General features: G+C 39.5%; 1 protein-coding gene across 6 annotated transcripts in view; it reads left to right on the forward strand.

The window, feature by feature from the left end:
- The first annotated feature begins 1,545 nt into the window (after positions 1–1,545).
- ESR2 (estrogen receptor 2) overlaps positions 1,546–14,309 on the forward strand; it is an 82,740-nt gene continuing 69,976 nt past the window's right edge. Inside the window, exons 1-5 of one of the 6 annotated variants that reach the window (XM_075129938.1) lie at positions 1,546–1,702; positions 6,900–6,987; positions 7,783–7,853; positions 8,355–8,403; positions 12,596–12,794. The gene's annotated coding sequence lies outside the window, so the exon portion shown is untranslated. Of the gene's footprint in view, positions 1,703–3,819; positions 4,778–6,899; positions 6,988–7,782; positions 7,854–8,354; positions 8,404–12,595; positions 12,795–14,309 lie in introns of those variants that run through there. The other 5 variants (XM_048853612.2, XM_048853608.2, XM_048853609.2 and 2 more) reach the window with 5 other exon arrangements.

Consider the following 14,309-nt stretch of genomic DNA (forward strand, 5'->3'; position numbering starts at 1 on the left):
CATTAGATAGGAGTCCCTTTTTTTAACTGAGGACATAATGTCAGGTCAGTGCATCTGCACCCCAAGCAGTTACACTGTTGTGAATGGTTCTGGGACTTGCTTGCATTGTGGCTTTATTGACATTAATTTATAATATACTCCCCTTCGTGTACTTTGTGCACAAGGGGAACATAGGCTCCTGTGTTACATCTCATCTCAGTTTATTTTCATCTCATTTTCTCAACATTCCTGGAGAGCTGGTAACTGTTGAGTTCAGGAGCTGTAAATGCTGTAGCTCAGATTCTAATTATGCCTTTCCATACATATATAACTTCTATTTTAAATCTTCTTAATAACTACAAGTAAAATATATTCACTTCAAGACATTCTTCTAATTTATATTTTAAAAAATCTTTATAATACAGGCCTGACCTCTGACCTCATGTAATGTTTCTGGTTGCTTACCTGGTGTGCCTTTATTCCAGCCAGTTATCTGGTACACTAAGTCCTTAATGCAAACTGAAGTCATCTGGATTCAAGGTTTTTAGTTATTATCCCCAGAATTATAGGTTTGGCTCCCAGCTGAGATCACAAATGCTGATCTTTTAAAATGCAGTTTAGAGATGCATTTTAATGCGGCTCTTAATAGTTGTTTAGGATTTGTGTTGCCCCCTTAGATTTATATTTTTGTAAAATGACAGGTTTCAGAGGAACAGCCGTGTTAGTCTGTATTCGCAAAAAGAAAAGGAGTACTTGTGGCACCTTAGAGACTAACCAATTTATTTGAGCATGAGCTTTCGTGAGCTACAGCTCACAAAAGCTCATGCTCAAATGAAGTGAGCTGTAGCTCATGAAAGCTCATGCTCAAATAAATTGGTTAGTCTCTAAGGTGCCATAAGTACTCCTTTTATTTTTGTAAAAGGCTCCTACAGAAATGCACACGTTACACCATTTCCTGCCAGGTGCTCATTGTCAAATATGGAGACATGGTTTCATTACAGCATTTTCTTTTGCAGCAATCTATTAGCCGCCCCTCAGGGGCCAGACTCACGCCCGCGGCTAACCCCAGGCTGCCACAGAGAGAGGAAGGCAGCTTCAGGGAGAGCTGGAGGAGGCTCATCACCACACCAGACCTGATCTCAGTCCGTGAGGGGCTGTGTCCGAGCCTAGCAGTGGGCGCAAAGACAACTACGCCTCAGCCATGCTTCCGAGGCTGGCTGCTGCGGAAGGGAAGCGCTGCTGTACCGCCAGGGGGCTCTGGCAGCAGGGTCTGTGCTGCTGGCGGGGTACCCGATGGAGCCTCTGTACAGGGTCCCCCAGTGGCGCAAGGGCTGCTAAGGGCAGGACAAGCGCGGCGAAACCGGCCCTGAGGGGAAAACAGCGCGCCACAACCGCTTCCTAATGGCGCCCGGCGCCCGAGCAAATCAACCTCTTCCTCAAGGGTAGCACTGTGGTACCCATAGCCCCGCCCCTAAATGTGACTCTGTCTCTCATTGGACAATCCGCTTTCTCCTTGCTGCCAATCAGCTTAGAGCACTGCCTCCAACACCTGGGGTTGGGATTTGAATCATCTCGTCATACTGATTAGGGGGCAAGCGACCGAGGGGCCTGCCAGGAGCAAATGAGGCGCGCGCCGTGGGGGAGGGAGGTGGTAGCGGTGGCGGTCATCCTCTCGCTCCCTCTCTCCGCCCCTCTCCGGGGAGCCTGCCAGGAGAAAGGGAAGGTAGCGCTGAGTCGAGCCTCCGCTCCGGGGCGGGAAATTGGGTGGCCCGAGCCCGAGTCTGAGCCGCTCCTCAGACACCGCTGGGGGGCAATAGACGCTCCTTAGCACCAGCAGACTCTGCGCCCGCCCTGGGGAGGGAAGCCAGTGAGGGCCCCCTCCCTTAGCCCCCCAGAAAGCCAGGGGGAAGCCGGTGAGCCCCCCCCCAGAAAGCCTGGGGCTCCCTTAGCCCCTGGGAGAGCCCAGTGGGGGGAAGCCGGTGAGCCCCCCATAGCTCCTCGGAGAGCCGCGGGGGGGGAGTCGATGAGTGCCCCCCCTTCAGACTCTCGGAAAGGCCAGGGCCCCCTCAGTCCCTCGGAAAGCTTGGGGGGGCAGGAAAGCCGGTGAGGGGCCCCCTCAGCCCGTTGGAAAACGGGGTGGGGATTATGTGCCCTCTTCAGAAAGCAGGGAGGGGTCCAGGGCTCAGACCTTATACTGCCTTTTGTGGGGGCTGTGTTTGGAGCTGCACATCAGCCGAGGGTGGTGCGGTGACCCTGGAGGAACAGTATATAAGCAAGCAGGCCACCACAGTGCTGTGAGAGAAATCTCAGTAGCACGAAAAACTGCTCAGAGCAGGGCTAATTGTTTGCCTGGGTTTGGACCTTGTCTGCACTTGCTGTCAAACCGTTTTCAGCACCATTTCAGCTGCATATGTTAACACCTGCTGTCCGCAATGGGGGAACTTCCCTAATTTGGCCCAGAGGCTACAGCACGATTGTGTGGAATGAGGGTAAAGCTGGATCCATGAAATGGGACTGTAAAGTAACAGGATTTGTGAGAACCCAAGTATGAGTCAATATGTCAGTCTCCCCAGCAGGAATGGTCTTAATGCTGAGCTGCCAAGAGTCACATATAAAGATGTGCAACAGAACAGTTGTAAAATAAGACTTACAGTGACAACACTAGACTGTTCTCAATGGTAGCAGATGACAGAACGAGGAGTAATGGTCTCAAGTTGCAGTGGGGGAGGTTTAGATTGGATATTAGGAAAAACTTTTTCACTAAGAGGGTGGTGAAACACTGGAATGCGTTACCTAGGGAGGTGGTAGAATCTCCTTCCTTAGAGGTTTTTAAGGTCAGGCTTGACAAAGCCCTGGCTGGGATGATTTAACTGGGAATTGGTCCTGCTTCGAGCAGGGGGTTGGACTAGATGACCTTCTGGGGTCCCTTCCAACCCTTATATTCTATGATTCTATGAACAGTTTTCTGTGCCATAGTTGGCAGAAGGATTTATAGTCCTACTTAGCCTTCCCAGAAGTATTTTTGTAATTTACAGCAGATGGGAAAAATGGACATTAAGTTTAGAAATGTTTTAGTTCATTATTATACCACTATTCCAAATTCACCTACATTCACCTGAATTTCAGCTAAAAATAATTTGAAGGATCTCTCAGTGGTTAGCACGACTAAAAAACTGACGAGGAAAGACAGGGGATTCAGCACATCAACTAAGTAGCATCTGCTGGCGGGGTTCTTATGAGGCCCCTAAAGACCTCCTCACTGTTTTGTATTGTTCCCTTGTACTCCCCTTTGTGTCTGTCTTAATCTGTTTGCTCTTGTTTTATATTCAAATTGTAAGTTCTGAAGCAGCAATTGTCTTTTTGTTCTGTGTTTGTACAGTGCCTAACAAAATGGGGTCCTGGTCTGTGACTTGGGCTCTGAGGCTCTATTAAAAACAGAAACACGAATGGAAATGCTGCTGTTCCCTGTGTCATTTTGGGTGAATGTAGCCTTTCACTCTTATTCAAAGAATATGTGAGCCAGGAAAGACTTTCCTGTCTGGAATACTTTCCATTTGTGTTAATACTAACAGTATTATTACTGATGTCCTTTGAAAACCAAAGACATGTTGTGAAGAGTGAGGGCCTGATTCTCATTTACAGTAAGGACCTTATTTTCAAAGGTAGGTACACCTAAAGGTGTAGATAGGCACCTAATCAGGTTAGGTGGCAGGCACCTAATCAGGTTAGGTGGCAGGCACCTAATCAGGTTAGGTGGCAGGCACCTAATCAGGTTAGGTGGCAGGCACCTAATCAGGTTAGGTGGCAGGCACCTAATCAGGTTAGGTGGCAGGCACCTAATCAGGTTAGGTGGCAGGCACCTAACCGGTAGAGATGTGTTTGACAATCCCAGTAGGTGCCTATCTGCATCTTTAGGTGCCTGAATACCTCTGAAAATCTGGCCCAAAGGCTGCTTTACATCATTTTACTTGCAGGCCCCTTCATGCTGCCAGAACCGTATAAATATTTTGTACATAGGAATCTGACCCTTGTTTTAATGTTCATAAAGTGCTCTAAAAATGAAAAGTGCTAAATAGTTTCATAATATTAAGAACTCATCTACTATGGGGCTTCTGGCTTAATTTCCATCAGCAAAGTTTGCTGTTTGAAAAGACCTGTAACTGGACTTTGCTAAAATAAGTCCAGGTTCTTTATTTTCCTTTAAAGATTAAAAGCACATACTGCAATATTGTCTAATGAGGTTTGTCAGGTACTGTATATGGATTACCAGAAAGGTGTGAGGTGATTAAAAGAGCAAGTTCAAACTAAAGATTAGTTATGTTGGGCTTGTTTCCATTTTTTTTAAAGCTAATGTTAGCTTTTAAAGTTTAATTTGTACATCAGTGTCAAGATTTATGCTTCTGGATATATTGATAATTCAAATTCCATTGGTATATATGAGAATATTTGGTTTATGCAATCTGGGAGCTCTAATTGCAGTGAACAGCAAGCCTTTGAATTTGTCATGTCAGAAGGGAGGAGGAGGAACTTATTATGAAGCCTTGCCTTCACTGGGAAAGGAAACATTGAGAGTATCTGTGTTATCTTGTACTGATGAGCTGGCATCATATGCTTTGTAAGGATTGGTATTTGAGTCCTCTGCTCTGTGGTCTAAGACAAGTGGTGGTGGGCATTGCTGCTAAAGAGTCTCTTAAATAAGGAAGGAAAACAAATCCAGAAATGCTGTATGAAAACCCTAGTTACATTTAATGCTGTCTGATGCACAACTGGTTTTCTACTCCTTAAAAGTGTATATCAGGTATGTGCTGAATTAGCTCAAATGTGTATTTTTTAAAAAATGTTGTAAAAGCTCTGTGATAAGCACTAGGTCTGTGAACAGTAAAATATCTTGAAATTTTTATTCTGTGATATTTCCTTTTGAGTTTGTTTTAACATGTTTAATTCCATTACAAGATTATGCTCTTAAAAATATGATCAGTTTGTGCAGATAAATGATCCTTTAATGCATTATCTCTTCAGAAATTCTTTGAGGATTTCATGGAACATTTGCAATATTTTGCTATACAGAATACTTACGTTTTTTTTTTTTAAACAAAAGTTTTTTACAATGGCACTACTGCAGTGAAACTAAGGTGAATGTTTTCACACAAATTGTGGGAAAATAGACATTTCTGATTTGAGAAACAAATTTCAATTGGCTTTGGATCAGGCCCTTACTGAATTGTGTGGAATTCAAATTCCAGAAGATGTATTGAATCTTATTTTCAAGCTTTGTTCCTACAAAGCTGTGTTTATATACCTGATTACCTCATACTTTAATATGATTAAGATTTCACCATCAGATATCTAATTTATTTTTGTAATATAAAGAGAGAATTTTGTAGTTTGAAAATATTTCCTAATTAGATGAGGGAAATTTATTTATTAAGGATGCTTTTGAAAATATAAGGTGTTGGAATTGTAATAGGAAATATACTAAAGCTAGGAGAGTATATTATCATAGGGCTATATCAAGCCATCGTTCTTAAATAGGGCCTCATTCAAATCAAATAATGGTTCTGCTTTTAAAAAAGAAAAAAAAAGGCAATGGAATCATCAGGTCTCTCATTCCCAGACACATTTAATAAAATCCCAAGTTTGTGGGAGGCGGATAAAGCAACTTTACAATAATTTAACTTTGGACTTTTAAAAGTCTTGTAGAGACCGTATTGAGGCTTGGGAAAAAAGTTGCATAAATACTAGACAGTAGCCTAAAGAGCAAATAGTTGTTCATGTTATTAAGGAAAGCATTAAGCATGGTTGTGAATACACTTAGAAGTAAGTTGTATTTGAATGTGAAATTATACGGAATCAGATTCGGAATTGTTGAGTAGACTTATCATTCTTCTCCCTCTCCAGATCACTGAGATTGTAACCATATAGTTCCTCAGGAAAAAATGGATAATGTAGAAGTGTGGTATTTTTTACTGGACCAACAAATACATTTCTGAATGTCCGATACACAGATTTAAAACCCACAATATTTAGTCACTGCTTTAGGGGCTTTCACAAAAGTTCTTCTCAACTGCATTTCACCTATATTATTTATATATATTACCTTGGCATGTAATCTCATCTTTTCTATCCCTTTCCCAATTTGAAGAAAAAATTTAATTTATAGTTACTCTGTTTATGCAAGATTACTTTTTCCTTTAATTTTTAAAATATGGCATGAATCAGTTCTTGATGACTGTATTGTCAGCATCATTGAAGCTCTAGTAACACTACATGTACTTGGACACTTAAAAACTTCCTTAGAGATCTTCAAAGGAGAAATAAAAAATTGGTAATCAGTATGGGATTTAAAAATCCCTGACTCTTGTTTACAATTTGTTGTAGAAACAGGGTGGCTTGCCCTGGGCTGGAGAGCCTGGGGGCTAAGCCAGACCTGATTACAAGAGGAGCCTCACCTGATGGGAATCAGGTGATTTAATATAAAAGGCAGCAGGAAGCTGTAGGGGTGTGTTCATTTGAGTAAGGAAGTAGGATGAAAGGGCTGGTGGCTTCAGGTAGAGTTTATTATTGTGGACTTCATGTTTGATTATTTTGTGATTAAGGACTCTGACTGCATTTAGTATTAAACTATCCCCAGAAAGGGGTGCTGTACTCCACAACAAAGACTCTGCAGTGCTTAAGGGGCCCATAAGAGTGGGGAGGCTAGAGGTAGGGCACTGCGAAACCACCCTGGCCAAGAGGAGACATTCAGGTGGCAGCTACTGCTAACAAGCAATCTCTCTTAACCAGTTTGAATTTCAAGATCAATGTTAATGCTTGAAATTCCAAGCAGTTATGGAGAAGATGGATTTAAAATTGCCATGAGTGTCGTAATTCATTTGTTCACCAGTAATTTCATAATTTTGAAGATGAACATTGGTTTTCAGTTTTGCAGAGGGGAAATAACTGAAGTCTTCAGCAGAACAACCCTAAAAATTTTCACTTGTCTGGGTGGCATTATTCCCATCTACAAATGTGAGTTTCTGTATGCACATTTTTAGTGATTAATATTCTTATAATATGTTAATGGTGTGTGAAAATATACATTTAAACTATTGAAAAGCAATTTTACTGTGGATGGTTTAAAAGAAATAATGTTCACCTTTACACCATGTGCATTTAAATTTCAGCTCTGTTTTGTTTTTAATTCTGGCTTTGGAGTACCCTTATTCTCCCTTCCTAAGTATGTACAAGTAAGAGGGGCTTACCACAGAGAGGGATGATGATCCACAAGCATGCAAAGTTTTTACATTACCTCAGTTTCCCAATGTTCCTCTTCCATATTACACATCTGTGTCAGCAGCACGCTTCTGTTATCAGCAGGAAGTGTCCACAGAGAAAAATCTGCTGATCCGTTCCTCCAGAGAGAGCAATCATCAGGCCCAAAAAACAGAAATCCCAAAGTAACTCTTTAGATCATGTTGTGTTAAGACTGAACCGTTGTTCTACTCTGTAGTTTAACTTCTAAGCAAACTGGGCTAATCTATGGGGTGAAATCCCATTGAATCAATGACACAATTCCCACTGACTTCAATCTGGTCAGGATTTTACCCATTATTTTGTTAGATTTGTTTTCCTAGTAGGGTTTGTTAGTGCTGTAGATTTGGTACTGCACATGGCTGTCCAATAACTTTGAAAGTCTGCCAAGTTTTTATTCAATCTGTTAAGTATGGGTAATATTAGACACTATATTCAATTTAAAATTATATATGGTACTATGTATTACATACATATAAAACATAGTTGCTTAGTAATTTCTTATTTGTATAGTCAAACAGAAGCAATACTTGGATTTTCATGTGACTAAATGGTTTGGAAAAAGATGATACAAGGTTTCAAAAGTAAGTATTAACATGGTATTTTTTTTGTCTTGCTTTGAACAGTGATATAGATAAATCAAGGTATTTGCAAAATGGGCATATTTCAAGTTACAAGTCTTTTTTTAGAAAATATCATTACATAGCTTTACTTTAAAAGTAATTTGGGTGAAATTGAAAGAAAATTTTGGCAAAGTTTATTAAGTCTTGAAATTTTTAGTGCTTCAGTTGTATATATTTTGCTATGGAAGTGTTACAGTATTTGCAATAGACTAGTACATTGAAATAAATTACATTACATTTGAAATACGAAATAAAACTACACACACTTTTCCAATTGACATGAAATGTAAATGTTTTATATTTTTATTGCAACACTTAGATATTGTTTGCTTTTTGTCATTAGGGCTAAGGCAACCCTTTGTATTTAAAAGCCCCGTTTTGCGGACATTTTACATAAAAACCTAAAGTGAGTTGTGTGCTTCTAGTATGTAATTTACACACACCGGGTATGCTTCCTTCCAGAAAGACGGTGCACCTTCAGAAGCTTGGCAGTCACATGAAAAGGCATGAGGTTGGTGCACAGCTTCAAAAAGGTGCAGCAGTATTGCAGAAAGATTGGTGGTGATGGAACAGGGCATCTTGCCTTTAATATTTTTGTCTTGCACAGACAGAAGCTTTGAACTATTCTAATATAACAATGTTGAATATCTTTTAAGAGGCCAAGGCTCTAGGCGTTAATTGCTTAATAAAATAAGTACAGTAGTAAAATTAGTAGAAATGTTTTAAGATTATTCACAAGATAATCTGAAATGGTTTGTTGTTTTTATTTGTAGCAGTGAAGACTGAAAATAATACAAACCCTTTTCAAAGTGTCTGGGGGTGGTGTGTGTGTGTGTGTGTGTTTGTTTGTTTTTTTTAAGGAGGAGGGCATTTCCTTGATGGTATGGAGAGCGAAAGAGGTACAGTGCTGTTCTTAATTCACCATCCTGAAACAAGGAAATATAAATCTAGCATAGAAGCCTGTTCATCTGTAACTAGGGAAGGATCATAAGGATCTACTGTAAGATCATAAGGGCATGTTTTAAATTAACTAACTTTTAAAATGCCTCAAGCAGCTACAGTTAATCTGAGTCTGAATGTTGATAGACATCCAAAGATCTCTAAGGTAGTACCTCTGCGGATAGAATCTGAGCATACACACACCATTCCGAACTTAAATTGGAAAAATGTTCGTTTGAAAGGGTAAAGTTTTTTTTCTAAAATTAAAAGAAATTTTTTACTAGGATTCCTGGAGGAGCATGAAACAGAGGTAACGGAAGAATGATTCCTGGGTTTAAGGTCAATATGATCCAAGCCCATGACCAAAAGTTTCTGTATACTCCTGATGTCTGAGTATCCCATGTCTAATTAGCCATGAAGGGGAGCAATTCTGGGCCCATTGAAGTTAATGGCAAAATTCCCATTGACTTAAGTGGGGCCAGAATTTAATCTTAGGACGTTTTGGAGCTATTGGGCCAGATCCTGAGCTGCTATAAATTGGCATATCTTTATTGAAGTTAATAGAATTACACAAATTTATGCTAGCTGAGGATGAGTCCCGTGGTATCTAGCCAGTTAAGTTATTTATAGACTGTCACCAAAGTAGGTAGGCTTTCACCTGTGTTTAGGGCCTGGTTCATTGTCCATTGAAGTCAATGAAGGATCTTTCCACTGGCTTCAATAGGTTTTGAACTAGTTCTTAAACTCTCTACTTACTGATGGCACCTGGTGAGAAGCTGAGGACAGGGGAATATCTCTCCAGTCTTGCCTGGTCGCCCTGGCTCTGGTGGTCTTAAACTTTGAGAGAGAGGACAGCAGGGGCTACAGTGCCACATCTTTTCCCTTCCTGGGACCTTGTTTTTTTTTCATGTGTTGAAATATATTTTTCCTCTACAGCACTTTAATAATGTCTGTCTAGTGTCACTAACAACATTGCTTATGTTGGTTTTATGTGAATACAATTTTGTACACTTGATTTACTAGATAGCTTTGTACATGGGGAATGATTCTCTGTTCCTGATCTGTTTTTCTCATGTTACAAATATTGTATAGCCTACAACTATACTAATACTATACAACTTTATATTTTTATATGGCTAAACAAAGGAAATGATATAATCAACAAAATCCAGCCCCTGTGCCAGTTTGTGGCTACCTACTATCAGTCTTGCTTTAGCTGCTCCCAGCAGGGAGTGAAGTTGGTATTGCTATAACTGTTCATCCACTGGAAGTTAACATACTGTTATCATCTTGTAGGGATCTCCCTGAAGTTGCCAGTGCCCCCTGTAACTCCAAGGCCAGATGTTTTATGTCGAAATACTTTTATTCCCTTATAGCAAATTGCAAACTAGCTTTTCCATTTGGCTAAATATTTTCTTCATTATGGTCCTGACACTTTCAGATATTAGGGTGCTCAGCCTCTTACAGGATTGGATCTGAAGTCTGAAAAGGTTATCTTCATTCTTGCTTTTCACTTTCTGAAAAAATTTTCCTTGAAAATTAGTTTTTTTCATTAGATACCCAAGGAAGTTTAGGTGTAACAAACCTATGCATTTAGGGAGTGCCAGGAGAATGAGGCATGTAATGTTGCTTTCTTAACAAGTTATTTGTGTTATAAAACGACCAGTAAGTAGCGGTCCCATACTATGCATAAAGAGTGACTCTCATAAGAACGTGAGAACTGCCGTACTGTGTCAGATCAATAGAGTGGTGGGGAGTGTACACAGCAAGGCATCCACCCTGTCTTCCCATCCTGGCTTCTGGTAGTCCAAGATTTAGGGTTGCCCTGGCAATGGGGTTGCATCCCTGACCATCTTGACGTGTACCCATTGATGGACCTATCTTCCATGAACTTATCTAGTTCTTTTTTGAGCCCAGGTATACTCTTGGCCTTCACAATATCTCATGCCAATGAATTCCACAAGTTAATTGTGCATTGTGTGAAAAAGTATTTTGTCTTGTTTGTATTAAACCTGTTGCCTATTAATTTCATCAGGTGACCCAGGGTTTTTGTATCGTGGGAAAGGATAATTAACACTCCCCATAAGTCATGATTTTATAGACCTCTATCATATCCCCCATTAATCTTCTCTTTTCTAAGATGTACAGTCCTAATTTTTGTAGTCTCCTTGTATGGAAGCCGTTCCATATCCTTGATCATCTTTGCTGCCCTTCTCTGAACCTTTTCCAGTTCCACTGTATACTTTTTGAGATGGGGAAATCAGAACTGGACACAGTATTCAAGGTGTGGCCGCACCATAGGTTTATATAGGGGGCATTATGATATTTGCTGTTTTATTTTCTATCCCTTTCCTGATAGCCTTTGTGACCACTGCTGCACATTGTGGCTAGTTCTCTGAAAACTTCAGATCAGTGATGCCAAGATCTCTCTCTGGAGTGGCAATAGCTAAATTAGAACCAGTCATTTTATATGTGTAGCTGGGATTATTTTTTCCAACTTGCATTACTTTGTATTTATCAGGGTTGAATTTCATCTACCATTTTGTTGCCCAGTCACCCAGTTTTGTGAGATACCTTTATAACTCTTCTCAGTCAGCTTTGAACGTAATCATCTTGAGCAATTTTGTATCATCTACAAACTTTTGCCACTTCACTGTTCACTCCCTTTTCCAAAACATTAATGAATACGTTGAACAGTACAAGTCCAAGTGCTGATCCTTGGGAGTACCCATCTCCATTGTGGAAACTGAAAATTTATTCCTACCGTGTTCTAGTCTTGACTCTGGTTTCTACCAGTTTGCCCATTACTGGGTTAGGCTCACCAGCCTGTAATTGCCAGGATCACCTCTGGAGTCCTTCTTAAAACATTGGCATTACATTACTACTTTCTAGTCATTTAGTACAGAGGCTTGTTTCAGCAATGGGTTACTTTACCACAGTTGTTAGTTCTGCAATTTCATATTTGAGTTCCTTCAGAACTCTTGGGTGAATTACTATCTGGTTCTGGTGACATACGACTATATAATTATCAATTTGTTCTAAAACCTCTTCTGTTGACATGTCAATGTGGGAGAATACTTTTAGATTTGTTACCCAAAAAGGATAGGTCTGATGTTCCTCTACTGATGATCACCTTTTCGGAGGATTGTTTAGCTTATCATCACTGCATGATACATCACATTTTAATTCAGCAAAATAATACATCTAGGATTTATTGCAAGATAATTTTTTAAAAGTCTTAAACTGTGTGATAGTGGAATGTACATTTACTGGCTCAGCAAGGGAAAAAAGTGACTCTCTTACTATAGGTAGAAGGGAGTTAAATTTGAGGTGGGGGGGGGGGGGAAGGTCATCTTAGTCCTATGTGGCTGACACATTCTTCATTCAAAGTGTCTGACTTGTCAAGAAAATAATGAGCATCTTGTGACTTAACCTTGATGGCTGACATATCAGGATATCTGTCACTCCATTGTTTGGTTACAAAGTTGTTGCATATTCTAGGAAAAGTTGTATAGTCATTGTTTCTGTTTCAGGCTCCAGGTAGTAAAGAAAACATGTATTTTCACTCTAATTCCAAAATTGCAAAAATTGACTGTTTAAATTAGCTGCCTAGTACAAAACATTTTTTAAAAACTCTTGACAGGTAATTTGCAATAAGCAGCAATTTTCAGTTGCATGTAGGTGCATATATTTTAGTTTTTAATTATTTACTTGTGTACATATTTGACCATGACATTTGAATCAATTCTCTGCTTGCTCTGCAGTATATTGAACAGTGAATATCCAAGATACAGATGGTTGAAAATATAGAGCTATTTAAGGACCAGAAACCTATTTTGTTGTGGGGACAACATTAAAAACTTGGACAATATTTCTGCATAGTCTCAGATACCAATGCCATCCTTTGGTTTGGAAGTCAATGGAATTGTGAATTCTGCACTCAGTGTCTTAGATTAATGAATGGTAAGTAATACTCAAGGAATCAGATATTTTTTTGTTTACTTTTCTTAAAAAATGTTTCTTCAGTTGTGTGGTATTTAGCTAAATCAAATTGGCCTCAGTGGATAGAAGCATTCAATCCCAAACCGCAATTTCTGTGTGTCTGGTACAGTCCAGTACTCTGAATTGGGGCTGTCAAGTGATTAAAACAATTTAATTAATTGCATGATTAATCACATTGTTATTAATATAATACCATTTATTTAAATATTTTTTGATGTTTTTCCACATTTTCAAATATATTTCCATTATAATACAGAGTACCAAATGTACAGTGCTCACTTTATATTTTTGATTACAAATATTTGCACTGTAAAAAACAAGATAGTATTTTTCAATTTGCCTTATACAAATACTGTAGTGCAATCTCTATCATGAAAGTTGAACTTACAAATGTAGAATTAGGTACAAAAATAACTGCATTTAAAAATAAAACAATGTAACGCTTTAGAGCCTACAAGTCCTACTTCTTGTTCAATCAATTGCTTAGACAAACAAGTTTGTTTACATTTTCAGGAGATAATGCTGCCTGCTTCTTGTTCACAATGTCATGTGAAAGTGAGAACAGGTGTTCGCATGGCACTATTGTAGCTGGTGTTGCAAGATATGTAGATGCCAGATGCGTTAAAGATTCATATGTCCCTTGATGCTTCAAACACCATTCCAGAGGACGTGTCCATGCTGATGACACGTTCTGCTCGATAACAGTCCAAAGCAGTGCAGACCAATGCATGTTCATTTTTATCATCGGAGTCAAATGCCACCAGCAGAAGGTTGATTTTCTTTTTTGGTGGTTTGGGTTCTGTAGTTTGCGCATCGGAGTGTTGCTCTTTTAAGACTTCTGAAAGTATGCTCCATGCCTCATCCCTCTCAGATTTTGGAAGATACTTCAGATTTTTAAACCTGGGGTCGAGTGCTGTAGCTATCTTTAGAACTCCTACATTGGTACCTTCTTTGCGTTTTGTCAAATCTGCGGTGAAAGTGTTCTCATCTCATGTTGTTCATTTTAAGCTATCATCCAAGACTATTATAACATGACATATATGGTGGAATGCGGGTAAAATAGAGCTGGAGACATACAATTCTCCTTCAAGGAGATCAGTCACAATTTTTTTTTCTTTATCAAGCGTCATCAGCATGGAACCATGTCCTCTGGAATGGTGGCTGAAGCATGAAGGGGCATACAAATGTTTAGCATATCTGGCATGTAGTTACCTTGCAATGCCAGCTACCAAAGTCCCATATGAATGCCTGTTCTCACTTTCTGTTTACATTGTAAATAAGAAGCAGGCAGCAGTATCTCCCATAAATGTAAACAAACTTGTTTGTCTTAGCAATTGGCTGAACAAGAAGTAGGACTGAGTCAACTTGTAGGCTCTAAAGTTTTGCATTGTTTGGTTTTTGAATGCAGTTATGTAACAAAAAAAATCTCCATTTTTAAGTTGCGTGTTCACGTTAAAGAGATTGCACTACAATACT

Source organism: Caretta caretta, chromosome 6, assembly GCF_965140235.1.
Source record: "Caretta caretta isolate rCarCar2 chromosome 6, rCarCar1.hap1, whole genome shotgun sequence".
Classification (NCBI taxonomy): domain Eukaryota; kingdom Metazoa; phylum Chordata; order Testudines; family Cheloniidae; genus Caretta; species Caretta caretta.